Source organism: Schistocerca piceifrons, chromosome 2, assembly GCF_021461385.2.
Source record: "Schistocerca piceifrons isolate TAMUIC-IGC-003096 chromosome 2, iqSchPice1.1, whole genome shotgun sequence".
NCBI classification, from domain to species: Eukaryota; Metazoa; Arthropoda; class Insecta; order Orthoptera; family Acrididae; genus Schistocerca; species Schistocerca piceifrons.
This window is the reverse complement of record NC_060139.1, coordinates 746,678,049-746,697,605: the sequence shown is the minus strand read 5'-3', so window position 1 is coordinate 746,697,605 and position 19,557 is coordinate 746,678,049.

The window sequence follows — 19,557 nt, the reverse complement described above, 5'->3', positions numbered from 1 at the left end:
GAAGTTTTGTGGTGTCAAAGTGCCAGCAAAGAGTGCGATGCAACGCCTAGTCTGAAAATGGTGTCAGATAGGATCGTTTTGAACAGTCAAAAAACATTTCGAACGGAGGAGGAAAAGATCTACAGTAACTTCCGACAGAATGGAGCAACTGCCCATACAGCTGACTGAAACTCGGAGCACGTTTACAAAATATTCACGCCTGACAGTTGTTAGCAGAGGTCAGTCTGGTCGCGAGCCTAGCTGGCCATCTAGGTGCTCACTGTGCGATTACTTTGTGTAGGTATTCCTAAAGTCTAAAGTGTGTCGCAAGGACTCACATGGTCTTCAAGAACTGCAGCAGAACATTTAAGATGAGACTGCAGCAATTCCAGGAGTCGAGCTTCGATCTGCCTTTCAGCAACTTGCTGGCCAAGGCCCAAAAATGCCAATAGATGAATGGTGATCACCTTCAACATCTGCTACACTCAAGTTAGTACTGTATTTCTTTTCCTCTGCTTGGTTTATTTGTGCCCTGGAACTCAATTTATGTTTGCAGGGAGGGGGCAGGAGTCAGTAACTCCCCTTCACGGAGCAGAATCCTGGATCCGCGCCTGCACGAGACTGTGTGTACTCCCTGCTTCGCAACAACACGCGTTAACCCGTCCGCGGCAGCGGAGCTAAGCACTTGTTGGCTGCAAACGTGAGCGCAGTCGCTGCTGCCGCTGCCAGAACTTGAGGTTTCGCAATTAGGTAACACAGCAGGGGTGTGTGCTGCGAAACCCACAGTGTTCCGTGGCAAGTTGGCGCAGCCGAGTTGCGACAGCTGTCCCGCTGCTGCTACAGTTGCTCCAGTAGATACCAGAGGGCAGCAGTGCTGCCTGCTCTCGTGGCCGACCGTCGCCGCGGGCGTCGTGTGAGGCTGCTTTGATTATAGTGTAGGTCCTGCAAACACGAGCGCGAGGCACGTAGGTTGCAGCACTTAAAACTAAGGCTCAAAGGGCCAAAGGCATGGAAACATATGGTGGAATTACAAGAAATGGCTTATGTGACTGCCTTAAGTAATCTACTTCGAAAATACAGACATTTTGAAATTCAAATCCTACCCGAAAAATTGGAGTGTGTACACTGAAACTGAAAAACTGAAATATCTCAGCGAGATCGTTACACCAAAAGCGAATAAAAAGAATGGTCTGTTAGGACAGGAAGTACGATGGAAATACCCTCTAAACTAGAATGAGATTTTCACTCTTCAGCGGAGTGTGCGCTGATATGAAACTTCCTGGCAGATTAAAACTGTGTGGCGGACCGAGACTCGAACTCGGGACATTTGCCTTTCGTGGGCAAGGCGAAGGTCCCGAGTTCGAGTCTCGGTCCGGCACACAGTTTTAATCTGCCAGGAAGTTTCACCCTCTAAACTGTTGTTGACATATGGATCTCAAGACTTACCTTGATCCAGAATGAACTCAGACGCTACGGCAGAGCTGACAGAACACATTATCTCTACGCTGTAGTGACTTTGACCAAACAGTAGGTCTGTCTTGCGAGCAAAGGGAAAGAATTTTAGTATTTGCACCCACTTGATAACCAATCAGCTGTTGTGTGAGAGAACTTCCTATAAAAAGAAGTATTATGTTTCCCAAACTGTGTTTCACAGAACACACTCCGTAAAAGACGGTTAACAATTTGCGGTTCTTTTCGACATTTTGACGATACTAATTGTTTTTTAAAAATTTCTTTATGATCTTTGTTATTACATGTGATTTAAAACTGAATAAACACAAAATAACACAAGTTTTTCTCTTTTTTTATTTTTATACACGTTCAGAACAAACAAGGTTTTCTATCAAAGAACGAAGATTCTCAAAGTGTTCCGCCGGAGGAAAAGTTTCTGAACCTGTCACAAAGAGATCGAAATGGCAATGAAACTTAGGCCACGTTGTCTTCGGTCAGGATTAAAGGCCACGTGTCTGAGTCCTAAGGAGGCTCACAAACCCACAAGTAAAGTGAGCGTGAATGTAATAGAAATTCAAGACAGAAGATTCTTAACGGTAACACTTAGGAAACATAATAATTTGACAAAGGAACATCCCAATGGAAGAGCAACTATGAGTGATCAGTAGAAAATCCTTCCGTTTGAACGTAGAGTGATATTAGTCGAAGAAAAATATCTGATAATTTGTGTGAGATACTGCACTGTCTGTGTTGTTAAGAATTACGAAGCACTCTTCCTTCGGACGTGCATCCGTATCCGAAGAGACAGGATATGCAGCAACTACAGCCGTCATGAAATACGTGGAACGTATTGACAGTTGCGAATACCGACAACCGTCAACAGTATAACAGAATGAAGACAACGAAAATTTGTGCAGGACGAGGACTCGAACCCGGATTTTCCGCTTTACGCGAGCTATCACCTCAACCACTTCGGCTATCCACGCATGACTCACACCCAGACCCAACGTCATGAAATACACGAAATTTATTGGAAGCTGCGAATACGACGACCATTGGCCGTATAGTGGAATGACGACACTGAAAATTTGTGCTGGACTGGGACTCAAACCCGGATTTCCCGCTTTTCGTGAGCGATTGCCTTAACTGCTTTGACTCTCCGTCCATGACGCACGGCCAAACCTAAACATCCATGTGCCGTCGTTCATGCGTTACAATCTGCGTTCGTACACGTTATGTAATTCCCATACAGGGGCGATGGATGACTTTTTAACTGAACGACGACATCTGGAATCCTGCGTCATCTGCCAACAGTTGACTGACAGCTGTCACATAGACACTTCCTTGTTCCTGATATGAATGTTAGAACTGATATCTTGTTTACATCCACTCATGGACGAAGCAACTATCATTGCCGTCGATCATTTGTACATTTGTGTGGCAATATGGGCACTGTAAAAACGTTTGATTACTGATTAACGTTATCAATTTACATAACTAGCTGAGATTTTCCCTTTAGATCTGATGATGGCTTGGTAAACATCCGAAATTAGTATTCAGTAAAGGAAAATTGCGATCTTGAGGCAGGATTTTTATCCACACCTGTGATATTTGATGTTGTCAGTGCAATGTCACAGACGAAACTCTACGGACCGGTTTTCTTCTGTAAAAATACTGCAACACGTAACTTTTACCTCGATATGTTTCATTGTTGGTTGTTTCCACAGGTCACTGCTGATTACGAGAAATTAACCTCCCACAAGATGGAGGCACCCAGTCATTGGAGCATCGATGTTCGTCGTTAGCTAAATGACGAACTCTCGCATCGCTGGACCAGGCATAGCGGTGAAGATAATATCGCTCTGTTTTATTTCATTGCCCCCCCCCCTCCACACACCCCCTTCCCCCCTCCCCGGGCGCCTAACGCCTAGTGACTTTTTCCTTGGATACAAAGCACTCGACTATAACTCATACTTACTCTTTCCAAGTCTGCAATCAATTGATGCAAACATTACTGCTGCTCTAATTGTAGTTATTTTGCTAGAAACGATAGATAATGGTTCAAATGGCTCTGAGCACTATGGGACTCAACTGCTGAGGTCATTAGTCCCCTAGAACTTAGAACTAGTTAAACCTAACTAACCTAAGGACATCACAAACATCCATGCCCGAGGCAGGATTCGAACCTGCGACCGTAGCGGTCTTGCGGTTCCAGACTGCAGCGCCTTTAACCGCACGGCCCGATAGATAATGCCTAGATCGTAACCCACATCTTAGCAACCACATAACGTAACACCGATGACTTCCTGCAAAACGTTTCTTTGCTTGGCCAGTTACCACCAAATTAGACAGCATAGTACGTTATGAACGTTGCCCTCGCTCTTGTAAAAGGTAAAGTTTTATGGCCAATGCTCAACCTAGATCCGCCACCGGAGTTCTAACTTCCATAACTGCTGAAAGTGATTCACGCGGAATTACAGCATTGGTTCGTCCGAGTGCAAATAAGGGCTGTCGTCCGGTTGGGCCGTGAGCTTCCTTGTCTAGGCAGTCCTTGGAAGGAGTTGCTTTGAACGCCGCACAATGCGCGACTGTGTCCCGGCGTTTGAAAACTGTGCACCCTTACCCACAGCATTTCCAAGTCTTACTCTTGAATCGCAGTTTAGTAGGTGATTTAAAGATTATAGCAGACAGCTCAACGTGTTTTTCGATTCAACCTCGCGACACCACCTCGTCGTCTGCTCAGTACACCCCTTTGTTGTATAATAATAGGTGTTTATTTTTGGAATATACGACTGAGTTGCCAGAAGAGGGCATTACGATGTTTAATCCACTACCTGGCTAATAATGATCAGTTTGTTTAAACGGTATGCCAATTTCCTATGTAATTTATGTATGTAATTTATCTCGTAAATGAAATACTAAATACTCTTTTTCAAAAACCTGCTCCTCGTGTAACGTGTCCTTACCATACTGTATTCGACTGCTGAACAATACTAATCGTTGGATGGCTCTGTTTTGCGCTAGAGAACAATGTCGTGAAACAAAAATTAAATCTTGATGGAATGCCAAATTTGAATTAATGAAAATGAATATAACTAAATCCCAAATTGAACTAATTGTGAACTCAGTGAAAACTGTTTAACTGAAACTCTGTACTCAAGTACGTTATCAAAATTACATAGCATGAAGTGCAATGTCTGAGTTGAAATACCCACAGAATAAAATACTGCTCAGTTCGGAAGGAAATAATTTTTTGAATTTACCTTCATTACTCCCTGCAAAGTAATCTGTGTCCTTAGCACAACACCTGAAAATTCTGACAACGAAGTATTTGCTCACGAGAATGCAGAATGAGATTTTCCCTGAAAGAAAAGTGCTTACCTCTTCTTCAGCGCCGGCTGCAGTGAGCGAGCGGTTCTAGGCGCTTCAGTCCGGAACTGCGCAGCTGCTACGGTCGCAGGTTCGAATCCTGCCTCGGTCATGGATGTGTGTTATGTCCTTAGGTTAGTTAGGTTTAAGTAGTTCTAAGTCTATGGGTCTGATGACCTCAGAAGTTAAGTCCCATAGTGCTCAGAGCCATCTGAACCATCTTCTTCAGCTTCAGATTCAAATCAGCGATTCCAATAATCTACTCACTACACAATATTTCTTTGTCTGTCAGAAACTATGGTTGCGTGTGGCATAAAGTGCAGTGTCCACATGACAAAATATTTAAAACTTTACTAAGAACAATGGTGGAGGGTTTTACTGTAAACAAAAGCGTTCTTGAAAAATTAAACGCTGATTATAGTCAAAAGAGACTAACAATTACGAAATTCACTCATTAAGAAAATTACAGACATTTGAACCAATTCCGTTATTTGTGAATATAAAAGATATCAAATTAACACCATTCATAATATTGTTAGCAATGTACGGGATAAAGACTTCCTTCAAGAATAGCTCTGACATACAAACATTTCATCCTTGCGTGTGCATTGGTTACCTTGAAACATCCCTCAAAAACTCTTCTCCATTCATAAAGTCAGAAAGGCATATTTGCAAACAGGTTTTCATCTCCATAATAAAGTATTCTAGATGATTTCTCCCAGATTCACAAATATTAGATCTCCCTCTCCAAAACTCAGCTGCTCACTTCTACTATGCCTCTAACAAGAATGCCCTAGCCCTGCAAAACTGACTCGCGTCCAAGCGCACCACACATTACTTTAACACAGAGCCAACGATCTTAACCACTATTGGTGGAGCCCGCCATGCATTATTGTCCCAGTACAGTAAAGGTGCAATATTTGCACTGGCAGAGAACGTATGGAAACTTACCAGGTATAGCATAATTGATTCACATTCGGTAAGAAGGGCTAAAAACGAGTATTTTACCATTTTAATGTCGTAATGTTAGCTCGCGGTTTCTCGGCACTTATTTAAAAGCAAAACATTTAAAAATGGCAGCAAAACTGAAAAAAAACACAAGAAGTCAAAGATTATATATAACCTGTGTAAAGAGTCTGTTAATTCCCTGCATATGTGCGTTCCCGGGAATACAAAAGCAAGAAATGATCATGCCCTATCGGTAAGACCATTGTCCTCGAAAGGGAGTGGTCTAGATTCGAATCATGGGTTGGCACACTATCTTAATGTCTCGCGAAGCTGTAAACACCTTGTGATTCTTGAAATTTTTACAGCATAATGAGCATTCTTTGAGGTTTCAGGATTGCAGTTGGATGACGCCGACGTCTTGCCATAATGTTTTTAGGCTGAAAAACAGACAGCTGTCTTCAGATACTTTTAATACGACTTCTGGTTCACGACCCTAAGTTTCTGCCAGAACAGTCATGGACTGTGCGGCTGGTCCCGGCGGAGGTTCGAGTCCTCCCTCGGGCATGGGTGTGTGTGTGTTTGTCCTTGGGATAATTTAGGTTAAGTAGTGTGTAAGCTTAGGGACTGATGACCTTAACAGTTAAGTCCCATTAGATTTCACACAAACTAAATTAATTCTGCCAGAAAGTGGGGCAGTGGCGCATGCGCTTAAGTTGCGTGACCACCCTGAGTACAGCGCTTTCTCGGCTATTTCCCCATTTGTGACGCGCTGGCGCAGGCATAGCGATGATACTGCACACACGCCTTCTGTCGAAATGCAGTTCCGCGAAGTTAAAATTCAGTGCTTAAAACAGTGAAATCAAGTGTCGCTTGACGGGGCGTTCGGAGTAAACTTTTGTATCTGCGAAGATGATACGCAAAACACCAGATCCTACGCCTCATCAAGTTGAAAGTAGGCTTTCTAAGAGTACATGTATGCATTGTCACGTTATGCATGCACATGCGACCCCTAGAGAGCGCGAAGATCGACAGAGGGTGGTCATGCAGCAGAGAACTATGTGCATGCATCCTGGCAGCCAGTTTTCGGTACACACTCAGCAACGTTCAGCAGGACTCTCCAATGTTAAAAGTCACCTGAACATTTTTGCCTAATTTCCACCACAAAAACATTTTGGCAAGATGTCGATGTCGCTCAGCTGCAACCCGAAACCTCAATGAATACGAGAAAATTCATTCGATGATGATGATGATGTTTGGTTTGCGTGGCGCTCAACTGCGCAGCTATCAGCACCCGTACAAATTCCCAAGCTTTGCTCAGTCCAAACCCGCCACTTTCATGAATGATGATGACATGATGAGGACGACACAAACACCCAGTCATCTCGAGGCACGTGAAAATCCCTGACATCGCCGGGAAAAATTCATTCGATACACAAAAAGTACGCATATAACAGTCCACTAGAAACGAACGGTTCAGTCCCATTATTGATGACTTCTGGAACTTTATCAGTCTGTAACTGATTTCTTTTGCTATCTTTGTTTGATATTTTTGCACTGAGAAATTTATTTTTTTTATTCAGGAGGCAAATTAGCATCAAATATGGCCTGAGCAACAGAGCAGAACACAACAGCCATAACAAATTTTTCAATTTTTGTAACGCTTCACGAGATACAGAGCAATCGACAATTTGGTATTTATAAAGTTTTGAAAGACTACTGAAATCCAAATACAGTGCTTTGACTTCAGATGAGGCGCTGGATCATGATTCGACGTCCACAGCGCTAACTAAAATACAAATGCCACAAATTCTAGTATCTACCTGTGGAAATTCACTGAAGCGCCAAAGAAACTGGTATAGGCATGTGTATTCAAATACAGAGATATGTAAACAGGCAGAATACGGCGCTGCGGTGGGCAACGCCTATATAAGACTACAAGCGTCTGGCGCAGTTGTTAGATCGGTCACTGCTGCTACAATCGCAGGTTATCAAGATTTGAGTGCGTTCGAACGTGCTGTTATAGTCGGCGCACGAGCGATGGGACACAGCATCTCAGACGTAGCGATGAAATGAGGATTTTCCCGTACGACCGTTTCACGAGTGAACCGTGAATAACATAAATTCGGTAAAACATCAAATCTCCGACATCGCTGAAACCGGAAAAAGATCCTGCAAGAACGGGAGCAATGCGACTAAAGAGAATCATTCAATGTAACAGAAGTGCAACACTCCTGAAAATTGTTGCAGATGTCAATGCTGGGCCATCACTAAGCGGCAGCGTGCGAACTATTCGAAGAAACATCATCGATATGGGCTTTCGGAGCCGAAGGCCCACTAGTGTACCCTTGATGACTGCACGACACAAAGCTTTATGCTTCTCCTTGGCCTGTAAACACCGGCAATGATGACTGGAAACACGTTGCCTGGTCGGATGAGTCTCGTTTCAAATTACATCGAGCGGGTGAACGTGTACGGGTATGGAGACAACTTCATAAATCCATGGACCCTGTATATCAGCAGGGGACAGTTCAAACTTGTGGAGGCTCTGTAACGGTGTGGGGAGTGTGCAGTTGGAGTGATATGGGACCACTGATACGTCTAGATACATCCCTGACAGGTGAGACGTACGTAAGCTTCCCGTCTGGACATCCTGTATCCATTCATGTCCATTGTGGATTCGGACGGACTTGGGCAATTTCAGCAGGACAATGCGACACCCCACACGTCCAGAATTGCTACAGAGTGGTTCCAGCGACATTCTTCTGAGTTTAAACACTTCCGCTGGCCGCTATTCTCCCGAGACGTGAACATTATTGAGCACATCAGGGATGCTATGCAACTTGCTGTTCAGAAGAGATCTCCTCACCCTCGTACTCTTACGGATTTATGGATAGCCCTGCAGGATTCATGGTGTCAGTTCCCTTCAGCACTACTTCTGACATTCGTCGAATCCATGCCACGTCGTGTTGTGGCTCTTCTGCGTGCTCGGGTGGCTACGCGACCATAGGCAGGGTACCAGTTTCTTTGGTTCTTCAGTGTAATTCAGTGTCAACACTGCACATATACATGTTCAAGCAATTGATAGCTGCCACCATCCATTTTGCATGATGGGTAGCCCCTGGAGCCTGAAATGTGCCTCACAACACGATGCTATGGCAAGCGAGATAGCCCTAATTCTAAAACTTCAATGTAATCCTCTCTAGGCCTCTGTTTTCTGGAAGATCCTTAAACACAGTCATGGATTGGAGACACCTTGACTTCTTCATGGTGTCGCTTGATTTTTCAGTGCCGAATTTCAGTTTGGAAATTCAGAACATCGATTCCAGACAAAGCATTTAAAATTTTTTCATTAATGGTGTAGTTTGACCTGTTTTTATGCAGCTCTTATTTCCTTCAAAAACGCATTTGAGTTTGATTTCATTTAACTGTCGACTGCATTCCAAACATATGCACCTCTAAACCTCTCTCTCTCATTAGTCGTTTCACTCAGTGCTGAGTGTCGTGACCTCGCTTCCTCATTCATTCTTACTTAGTTGAAACTTCAGACAGATGTCTCCATCAACAGCGATCTTCGGCCTTTCTTAATATGATATGAAGAGGCAGGCTGGTAATCTTCTTCAGTTGAACCAACCATCTGTTTGCTGCTCTCCCTCGTGGTCTTCTGCCCTCAATTTTTCCCTGCACGATAGTCTTCTCTAAATTATCCCCTTTCCTTCTCAAGATGTGTCCAAGAAACTGAAGGTATCTTTGGCTGACACGAGAAGATAACCTTCTTGTGATTTTAAGTTCTTCTATTATTGAAACATTTATTCTTCCTCCGCCAACACACATCACTAAGGCATCAATGCGGCTCTTATCACTCCCTTTCACAGTCCAGGTTTCGCATCCGTATAAGAATACAGGTAACACCAATGCTTCTACCAAGCGCATCTTCGTTGTCTTGGCTATTGCCCGATTCTGCCATATCTTAGTGAGTTTGACCATTACGGGTCGGCCAAGAATGATTCGTCGTCTTATCTCTTTATCAAACTGTCTTGTGCAATTGATCAGAGAGCCTAAATATACATAATCACTCACTATCTCCAGAGTCCTTAAGCATCTTGTAAACTGGTTTTGATCGATGCCATGGCGATTTATAACCATTAGTTTGGTTTTTTTCATGTTTATCTTTACGCCAAGGTTTAAACTAATATCTTTCACTCTTGAGAGCATTTCTTCCTCACTTACTGCTATGAGTTTTGTGTCGTCTGCGAAGCTTAAATTGTTGATTTCCTGCCGCCAATTGAAATCCCACAGTCCCTGCCATCCAGCGCTTTCCTGATTACACAACCTGCATAGACATTGTACAGCCGAGGTGACAGTATGCAACCTTGTCTAACGCCATTTGTCACATCGAAAAATTCGGAGTATACACCATCTACTTTTATGGTTGCGGTATGGCTATTATGAAGACCTTTTAGTAATGATACCAGGTGTTTTGGAGCCCCGGAATCGTTGAGCACATACCACAACTTGTCCCACATGACACAGTGGTTCAAATGGTTCAAATGGCTCTGAGCACTATGCGACTTAACTTCTGAGGTCATCAGTCGCCTAGAACTTAGAACTAATTAAACCTAACTAACCTAAGGACATCACACACATCCATGCCCGAGGCAGGATTCGAACCTGCGACCGCAGCAGTCGCGCGGTTCCGGACTGGGCGCCTAGAACCGCACGGCCACTCCGGCCGGCCATGACACAATCAAAGGCCTTTTTATAATGTACGAAGCAGATGTAGGCAAGGACACAGAACTCATAACATTTTTCAATTATCTGCCTTAAATTCAAGACTGCCTCTCGAGTACTTTTACCTGACACGAAACCCACTTATTCTGCGGAAATTTGAGACTGCAGAAAAAATTTTAGGCATTGATTTATTATGTGCAGGAGGACTTTAATAGCATGTCAAATTAATGCTATGGTCCTATATAGTTGGAGCAGTCACTAACTGCTCCTTTTTTGTGCAGAGAAATTAGGACAGATGTAGTCCAGTCTTTAGGCCATTCTCAACCACTTGTATGTAATATTGTTGCGTCAAAAACTAATTGTTGAATATGTGGTTGAACACCACATTAATAAGAATTTCGTAGGTAACTTTTGTCTGCTCATTTACATGGAAAGTTAAACCATCGAAATATGGGTGAAAGTGCCAGCAACCAAAGAGTGGTGTTTTTTCGTTTTGTTTTATTTTCAAATACTCTTGTGTGAAAAATTATACCTAGAAGTACATATATACACGGCCCAGACACATTAATATGACCACCTGTGAAAAGCCTGAATAATCATCTTCTGAAGCGTGGTCGTGCAGGAAGAGGGTCAGTGAGGTACTGGTCTGTACCGACAGGACTGTGGAGCAGTGCCAGCTCCAGTGTCGCGGCCAGCTGCGCTAGTTTTCTCGGTTGAGGATTCATGGGTCGAACAGACCGATCTAGGTGGTCCCACAGATTTTCGATTAGATTTAAATCCGGGGAGTTCGGTGAGCAGGGAGTATACGATAGATAATCGTGGTGCTCTTCGAATCACGCATGTGAACTGTAAGCTGTATGAAACATTGCATTGTCCTGTTGGAAGACGTAATCGTGCTGGGGAAAAGCAAACTGCATGCAGGCATAGACATGGATTCCACGAATATATGCTTTCTTTTGATGATCCATTTTGCCTTCCGAGGAATGATACGAAAAATTCCCCAAGCACAATTGTCCCTGCTCCGGCCTGGACCCTACCAATGACTTTTGCAGGGCCATACACAACAACTGCCGTCTGTGCGATGGACCATAAAATGCGTTTCATCTGAAAAGGCCACCGGTCGCCACTCAGTGGAAATCCATTTGCGGTACTGGCGTGCAAACTACAAGCTTCGTTGATGACTGGGTGTTGTGTGATGTCCTTAGGTTAGTTAGGTTTAAGTAGTTCTAAGTTCTAGGGGACTGATGACCATAGATGTTAAGTCCCATAGTCCTCAGAGCCATTTGAACATTTTGAACAAGCTTCGTCGCCTGTTCACCAGTACACATCTCCGTTGTACGCCCCAGTCGTGGTACACCATGGAGCCGGTTTTGGATACCATCATTTTGTCATGCACGGTATACTTTAATCACGTTGGCAAGTGAACAGTTGACAACGTTAGCTCTTATGGAAATTATTCCACCTTTCGTCCAAAAGCCAGTGATCATGTTCTTTTGGACGTCAGATAAACTGCTCCGGTTTCGCCATTACGACAAAGATTGTTATATTTTCCGCCTTCCACAACGCACTTTATATACCCTCCACCGTTGGTGCTGCCACATGCCGTCTGTTAGTGCTCATTGTACGTTGACATCGATCTGAATGGGTGGTCACATTAATATGACTGGACGATAGACACACATCAAAAAAAGTTTTCCATCGCCCAGTTTCCAGAAATCCTGAAGATAGACGTTGACTGTGGAAATTGTACCATACACAAAGTTCCTTTGACTCTTCAGAGATATCACTAAACCCGCCGAAAGATGTAAATAACCATGCATGAGCAGCGCCTATTAGACGGACGGAGTCCGACAGCCGATTAGTTCCAGTCATTCCACCAGGAAGGAGGTGCAGAGCTGTGTTGTGTGTAGTTCAACCATGGCTAGACGGTCAATACCGCGGTTCGATCGCGTCCGCATTGTTACTTTGTGCCAGGAAGGGCTTTCAACGAGGGTAGGATCCAGGCGTCTCGGAGTGAACCAAGGAGATGTTGTTCGAACATGGAGGAGATACAGAGAGTCAGCAACTGTCGATGATATGTTTCGCTCAGGTCGCCAAAGGGCTACTACAGCAGTGGATGACCGCTACCTACGGATTATGGCTCGGAGGAACCCTGATAGCAACGCCAGCATGTTAAATAATGCTTTTGTACAGCCACGGGACCTCGTGTTACTACTCAAACTATGCGCAATAGGCTGAATGATACATAGCTTCACTCCCACGTCCATGGCGAGGTCCTTCTTTGCAACCACACCATGCAGCGCGGTACAGATGGGTCCAACAACATGTGTAATGGACCGCTCAGGATTGGCATCACGTTCTCTTCACCGATGAGTGTCGCATATGTCTGCAACCAGACAATCGTCGGAGACGTGATTAGAAGCAACCCGGTCAGGCTGAATGCCTTAGACACACTGTCCAGCGAGTGCAGCAAGGTGGAGGTTCCCTACTGTTTTGGGGTGGCATTATGTGGGCCGACGTACGCCGCTGGTGGGAGTGGAAGGCGCCGTAACGGCTGTACGATACGTGAATGCCATCCTCCGACCGATAGTGCAACCACATCGGCAGCATATTGGCGAGACATTCCTCTTCATCGAGGACAATTCGCGTCCACATCGTGCACATCTTGTGAATGACTTCCATCAGGATAACGACATCACTCGACTAGTGTGGCCAGCATGTCCTACAGACAGGAACGCTATCGAACAAGCCTGGGATAGATTGAAAAGGGCCGTTTATGGAATACGTGACCCACTAATCACTGTGAGGTATCCACGTCGAATCGCCGTTGAGGAGTGGAACAATCTGGACCAATAGTGCCTTGATGAACTTGTGGATAGTATACCACGACGTATACAGGAATACATCAGTGCAAGAGGACGTCCTACCGGTGTGTAGAGCAGTCTGGACCACCAGCTCTGAAGGTCTCGCTGTACGGTGGTACAACTTGCAATGTGTGGTTTTCATGAGCAATAAACAGGGCGGAAATGATGTTTATGTTGATCTCTATTCCAAGTTTCTGTATAGGTGCTGGAACTCTCGGAACCGAGATGATGCAAAACTTTTTTTGATGTCTGTACGTAACTTAGTGACTTGTTTAATTTTTCATTTGCTTCCCTTTCGCCCCTTCACAGCTGTCTCCGCTCGCTCCGAAGCCCTGTCACTAAACCAAACGTTGCAGATTCCATGCATGAACTTGGCCGTCCTTTCAACATTTATTGGTCATGAACTGGTTGTCAGGAATTACTTAAAGCATTAACATGTGATATGCCCTCAAGTTTTTGAAAAACAAATGTTTCTAGTGGACTTTTTAGAAAAAATGTTTCTGAAGTACAGAGCTACGATAATCCCACGGTGAGAGCGCAGTCTGGAGCTGAGTGCGCGCGCGCCGGCACCAAGGTCCCGTGACGTGGCCAGCGGTGGCCGGCGGTGCTCAGGCGTCGCCTCTCAGGCGCGGCAGAGGCAGCGGCCACGCCACAGCTCTCGATATCGAGCGCCCTCCGTGCCCTGTCTGACATCACAAGGACCGCCGGCCGACGCGGGATTAACCTCCACTAGCTCTGCCTGCTCCACTGCTCCTCCTCGTCACCTTCCCGTCCTTCATTTTTGAAATTACTTTGTATTCTCTGTGGAAATCCATACACTTGCACTCTTCTACAATCCGCCAATCCTGCAAATCCTCGATCCGACCTATTCCCTGAAATGCAAACGTAGCATATATTTCCGCTCAACCAAAATTCTCTCAAACCCTACAGATTCTAAAACACCACATACTTCAATGGGCCAAATATCAACTTCTTTCCCTCAGCAAAGAGAACAGGAGTAATAACAGATCCAAATCAAAATTGTATTGAGCATGTAACTGCAATGTGCAAGAAGGTATCAGCATCTCTCCATGCCCTACAAAGATATAAAAAGCTCTTTTAGGCCAGTAGGCTTAGAATCGTGATCAGAAATAACTGCTGTAAAAGATTTTATTGTTTTAATAGCTTCATTTGTGGTCCAATATGATTGTCCTAGGTTTTCCCCCGCAGTAGCTGTAACACTCATCAACACTATGATAAAAAGTATGTCTTTCCGAGTTTGCGTAGGAAAAAATGTGAGCACGGAGAGGAAATTAAGTAATGGTCTACCACAGGACTCCGTCTTAGCGTGCCTTTTATTTGACGTTTATATCTCCAGTCTTCCCTAAACCAGATCAAAATTCTGATCCGCTGACAATATCAAATGGCTCTAAGCACTAGGGGACTTAACATCTGAGGTTATCAGTCCCCTAGAACTTAGAACTACTTAAACCTAACTAACCTATGGACATCACACACATCCATGCCCGAGGCAGGATTCGAACCTGCGACCGTAGCAGCAGCGTGGTTCCGGACTGAAGCGCCTAGAACCGCTCGGCCACAGCGGCCGGCCATCAGCAAATGAGAAGCCGGTAATTCCCTCAGCTCTATTTTAGCTTTGAAAAGTAATTCTATTCAGACGACCTGGTGGGAAACAGATCCTGTTTCCAGTTATGTCTTGAACATTTAATTTGCCTGGACTGTTGCTCACGGCACAATGAGAGGCGAGCGCCAGCTCGCCGGAAGCATTTTTCCGAGGCTCATCCTTCTACCTTTCTGCAAAAGGCCACCCTGTGACTGTTTATCGCGCTGTCCAACCACGGCAATCCACTTTCTAGTGGTCTCCGCCCACAGCCCAGTGTTCAACACACTCTCAGAACTTCACAGTATGATGGCTGTCTCATTTCTCTCCCCCCATTGAATCATAACACCTACGGGTATCCTACATTACCCACGTCCAATAGTCTCTCCTCTGCTCTACAATCCTATACGAACATACTCCCCCAACACAACACCTATACACTTTCTACATCCTCACCCAATGAATTTAATCACCTCCCCTTATCCGATGTTGCAGAGCCCGCCTTTCCCCACCTTGCCACGGGTTCTGTCCCACTATCCCTCCACCCACATCCTAAGGCTTGGTTCAGAATACCTCCCTCATCACTCTCCCAAACTCCTCAACCAAACATCCACCCACGTAAAACCCATACTACACACTACCCAAACAGCTACAACGCTCGCAGAATTGTTACCAATGACAGACTACGCAAACTCATCAGTTCATCTTTCTCTGTGTAAATATTTCAATCAATCTACAAGTCAGACATTTATCTTTAAACTAACGAAACTCACCATCTGTGTTCTGTTTCAATGCAAACATTCCATTTTTAACGCCAGTAAAAGATTATAGTATGTTCTCAATTTTTTAAATCGTGTGGCTGAAGAGCAACAAATTGTGACCTTTGACTGCCAACATCCCGGTCGTCTGGGGCCGGAGGGATGAAACACGAATAAAATTTTATGATACGGAAACTAGTTAGATATAGTGTCAGATTCATTCAGGCGCTACAGTCTGGAACCGCGTGACCGCTACAGTCGCAGGTTCGAATCCTGCCTCGGGCATGGATGTGTGTGATGTCCTTAGGTTAGTTAGGTTTAAGTAGTTCTAAGTTCTAGGGGACTGATGACCACATATGTTAAGTCCAATAGTGCTCAGAGCCATTTTTGATTCATTCAGTCACCATCGGCTGCATTGCGTGCTACCGATGATGTGATTATTACGGTGATGACCATCATCAACGTCATCATACTGGATTTAGCGCACTGAACAGTATTGGTGTCAATGCCCTTGCAGAATATAAACTGTAACGGCTGAAACACCGACAGCTGGGACATCAGCCCAGCAACCGAAACCAGGCCATCGATCTTCCTCCAAATGTTTCGATGCTACCTCGATACAGGGGTCTTCTGCCATTGTCAGCATATGGAAACGAGATTTGAACCACCACGAACATCCCGTCAGGATGTCATCACAGCCGGGCCGTCCGATGCCGTACAGCCTGCGTCGGTCGTCGCCGCATCAATGACACTGCCTCCGCCGGGCTGCCAACCGACGACTGCTGCCTCGGTGTCCAACCCGGCACAGCCGTCAGCCGCCATCTGGCAGCGTGGTGTTGCTGCCGAGTCGCCGCTACTGTGCACGGGAAACGCCTACGGCGGCATGCCCTTATCAGTGTTCAGGAGTCCGAAGATCTCCTCCCGTCGCCTTCAGTCTGCCAGTTTCAGATGTAGTGAACCGTACCTGTTCGTTTTCATCAATAAAGTGTTCTATTAACTGATTGGCTACCTTCTTCACCCTCTCCATTTAACTGTTCACGCCATCGTATCATTCCTTCATCAATTGAGATGTTTTGACGTAAACTTTTTGGAAAAATAATAAATTACGAATTGCACTTTGACATGCTGTCGGCATTATCTGGTTAATTGTTGTTCTCGGAAAAATGATAATATTTGTCTGAATAGGTTCCTGAACATCGTTTTGCGAAATATCGTTGACAAATAATCATCGATCGTTGCTTTTTTTACAGTTCCCATAAGGATAGCAATCCCAAACCATTTTCTAGGGTCGGGGCCCGTGACGTCGACAGATTTGGCATTTTCTTATCCAGTTTCCTTCTACTGCAATTTTTACTGTAATACTTGTTGGTTTCGTTTCTAATATATTCAAATAGATCGTTCCCAATATATAATACTTCGATATCCATGACGCTCTGTGTATCTTTGGGAAATGTGTGTGCACCCGAAGATCTTCAAATTTATTATTGGTCCTCAGTAAATAATAGTCTGTCAACTTCGTCTGATTCAGTTGACAAACGTAGCGTTCGCCGAATTCTTCTTCGACTTATTTCACTATCTTCCGACGATTCTGCTTCACATTCTTTTTTTTTATCCAATTTCTTCTTCCCAATCGGCCAAGTCGTCTGGAACGTCAGGCAAGACGTCCGCGCATTCATCGTAAATAATCGTATCGTCTGTTTCGTCTGCCATCATGAAAGTGCATAAGTACTTATAAAAACAAAAAAAACTTGTTGACGTGTGTAAGTTACTACAATATTGGCCATTAAAATTGCTACACCAAGAATAAATGCAGATGATAAACGGGTATTCATTGGACAAATATATTATACTAGAACTGACATGTGATTACATTTTCACGCAATTTGGGATTACATTTTCATGCAATCTGGGTGCAGATATCCTGATAAATCAGCACCCAGAACAACCACCCCTAGCCGTAAAAACGGCCTTGATACGCCTAGGCATTGAGTTAAACACAGCTTGGATGGCGTGTACAGGTACAGCTGCTCATGCATCTTTAACACGATACCACAGTTCATCAAGAGTAGTGACTGGCGTATTGTGACGAGCCAGTTGCTCGGCCACCATTGACCAGACGTTTACAACTGGTGAAAGATCCGGAGAATGTGCTGGCCAGGGCAGCAGTCGAACATTTTCTGTAGTCAGAAAGACCCGTACAGGACCTGCAGCATGCGTTAGTGCATTATCCTGCTGAAATGTAGGGTTTCGCAGGGATCGAATGGAGGGTAGAGCCACGGGTCGTAACACATCTGAAATGTAACGTCCACTGTTCAAAGTGCTGTCAATGCGAACAAGAGGTGACCGAGACGTGCGACCAATGGCACCCCAAACCATCACGCCGGGTGATACGCCAATACGGCGATGACGAATATATGCTTCCAATGTGCGTTCACCGCGATGTCGCCAAACACGGATGAGACCATCATGATGCTGTAAACAGAACCTGGATTCATCCGAAAAAATGACGTTTTGCCATTCGTGCACCCAAAGTTCGTCGTTGAGTACACCATCGGAGGCGCACCTGTCTGTGACGCCGCGTCAAGGGTAACCGCAGCCATGGTCTCCGAGCTGATAGTCCATGCTTCTGCAAACGTCGTCGAACTGTTCGTGCACATGGTTGTTGTCTTGCAAACGTCCCCATCTGTTGCCTCAGGGATAGAGACGTGGCTACACGATCCGTTACAGCCATGCGGCCGGCCGGGGCGGCCGAGCGGTTCTAGGCGCTACAGTCTGGAACCGTGCGACCGCTACGGTCGCAGGTTCGAATCCTGCCTCGGACATGGATGTGTGTCGTGTCCTTAGGTTAGTTAGGTTTAAGTAGTTCTAAGTTCTAGGGGACTGATGACCTCAGAAGTTAAGTCCCATAGTGCTCAGAGCCAGTTGAACCATTTTGAACAGCCATACGGATAAGATGCCTGTCATCTCGGCTGCTAGTGATACGAGGCCGTTGGGATCCCGAATGGCGTTCCGTATTACCTTCCTGAACCCACCGATTCCATATTCTGCTAACAGTCATTGGATCTCTACCAACGCGAGCAGCAATGTCGGAATACGATAAACCGCAATCGCAATAGGCTACAATCCGACCTTTATCAAAGTCGGAAACGTGGTGTTACGCATTTCTCCTCCTTACACGAGGCATCACAACAACGTTTCACCAGGCAACGCCGGTCAACTGCTGTTTGTGTATGAGAAATCGGTTGGAAACTTTCCTCATGCCAGCACGTTGTAGGTGTCGCCACCGGCGCCAACCTTGTGTGAATGCTCTGAAAAGCTAATCATTTGCATATCACAGCATCTTCTTCCCGTCGGTTAAATTTCGCGTCTGTAGCACATCATCATCTTTGTGGTGTAGCAATTTTAATGGCCAGTAGTGTATTACCTAAACAAATCACCAACAGAATTGAAAAGATACTAAAGTGCTGTCACCGGCCACTGGGCGAGACTATGCACACGACACCACTGTGGTGTCGCCGGATGGCGAAGTGTTAACGTATTGAAATGGCTAATAAAAATCTCGCTCTTCAGCATTTACGTCTACATGCACGTTCATCCCCTTTCCTCTCACTTAAATAGAATGCAGTCATGTAAAATACGGCGCACCGACACTCGTACGCCACAAGTACCACCGAATGATGTGCTCGTATGTCAGATTCTCAGTCGTAATAAAGCCACTGTGTGACTGGAACGATATATGCTATGGGAAAATTGTAGCCTTCGACAGCCTTAAATGGTTACTTTGTATTTCCAACCGCACTTTTTCCCACTGTCAATTCTCCGCCTCAACAACAAGGTAAAAGCAGTCAAGAGGACAGCA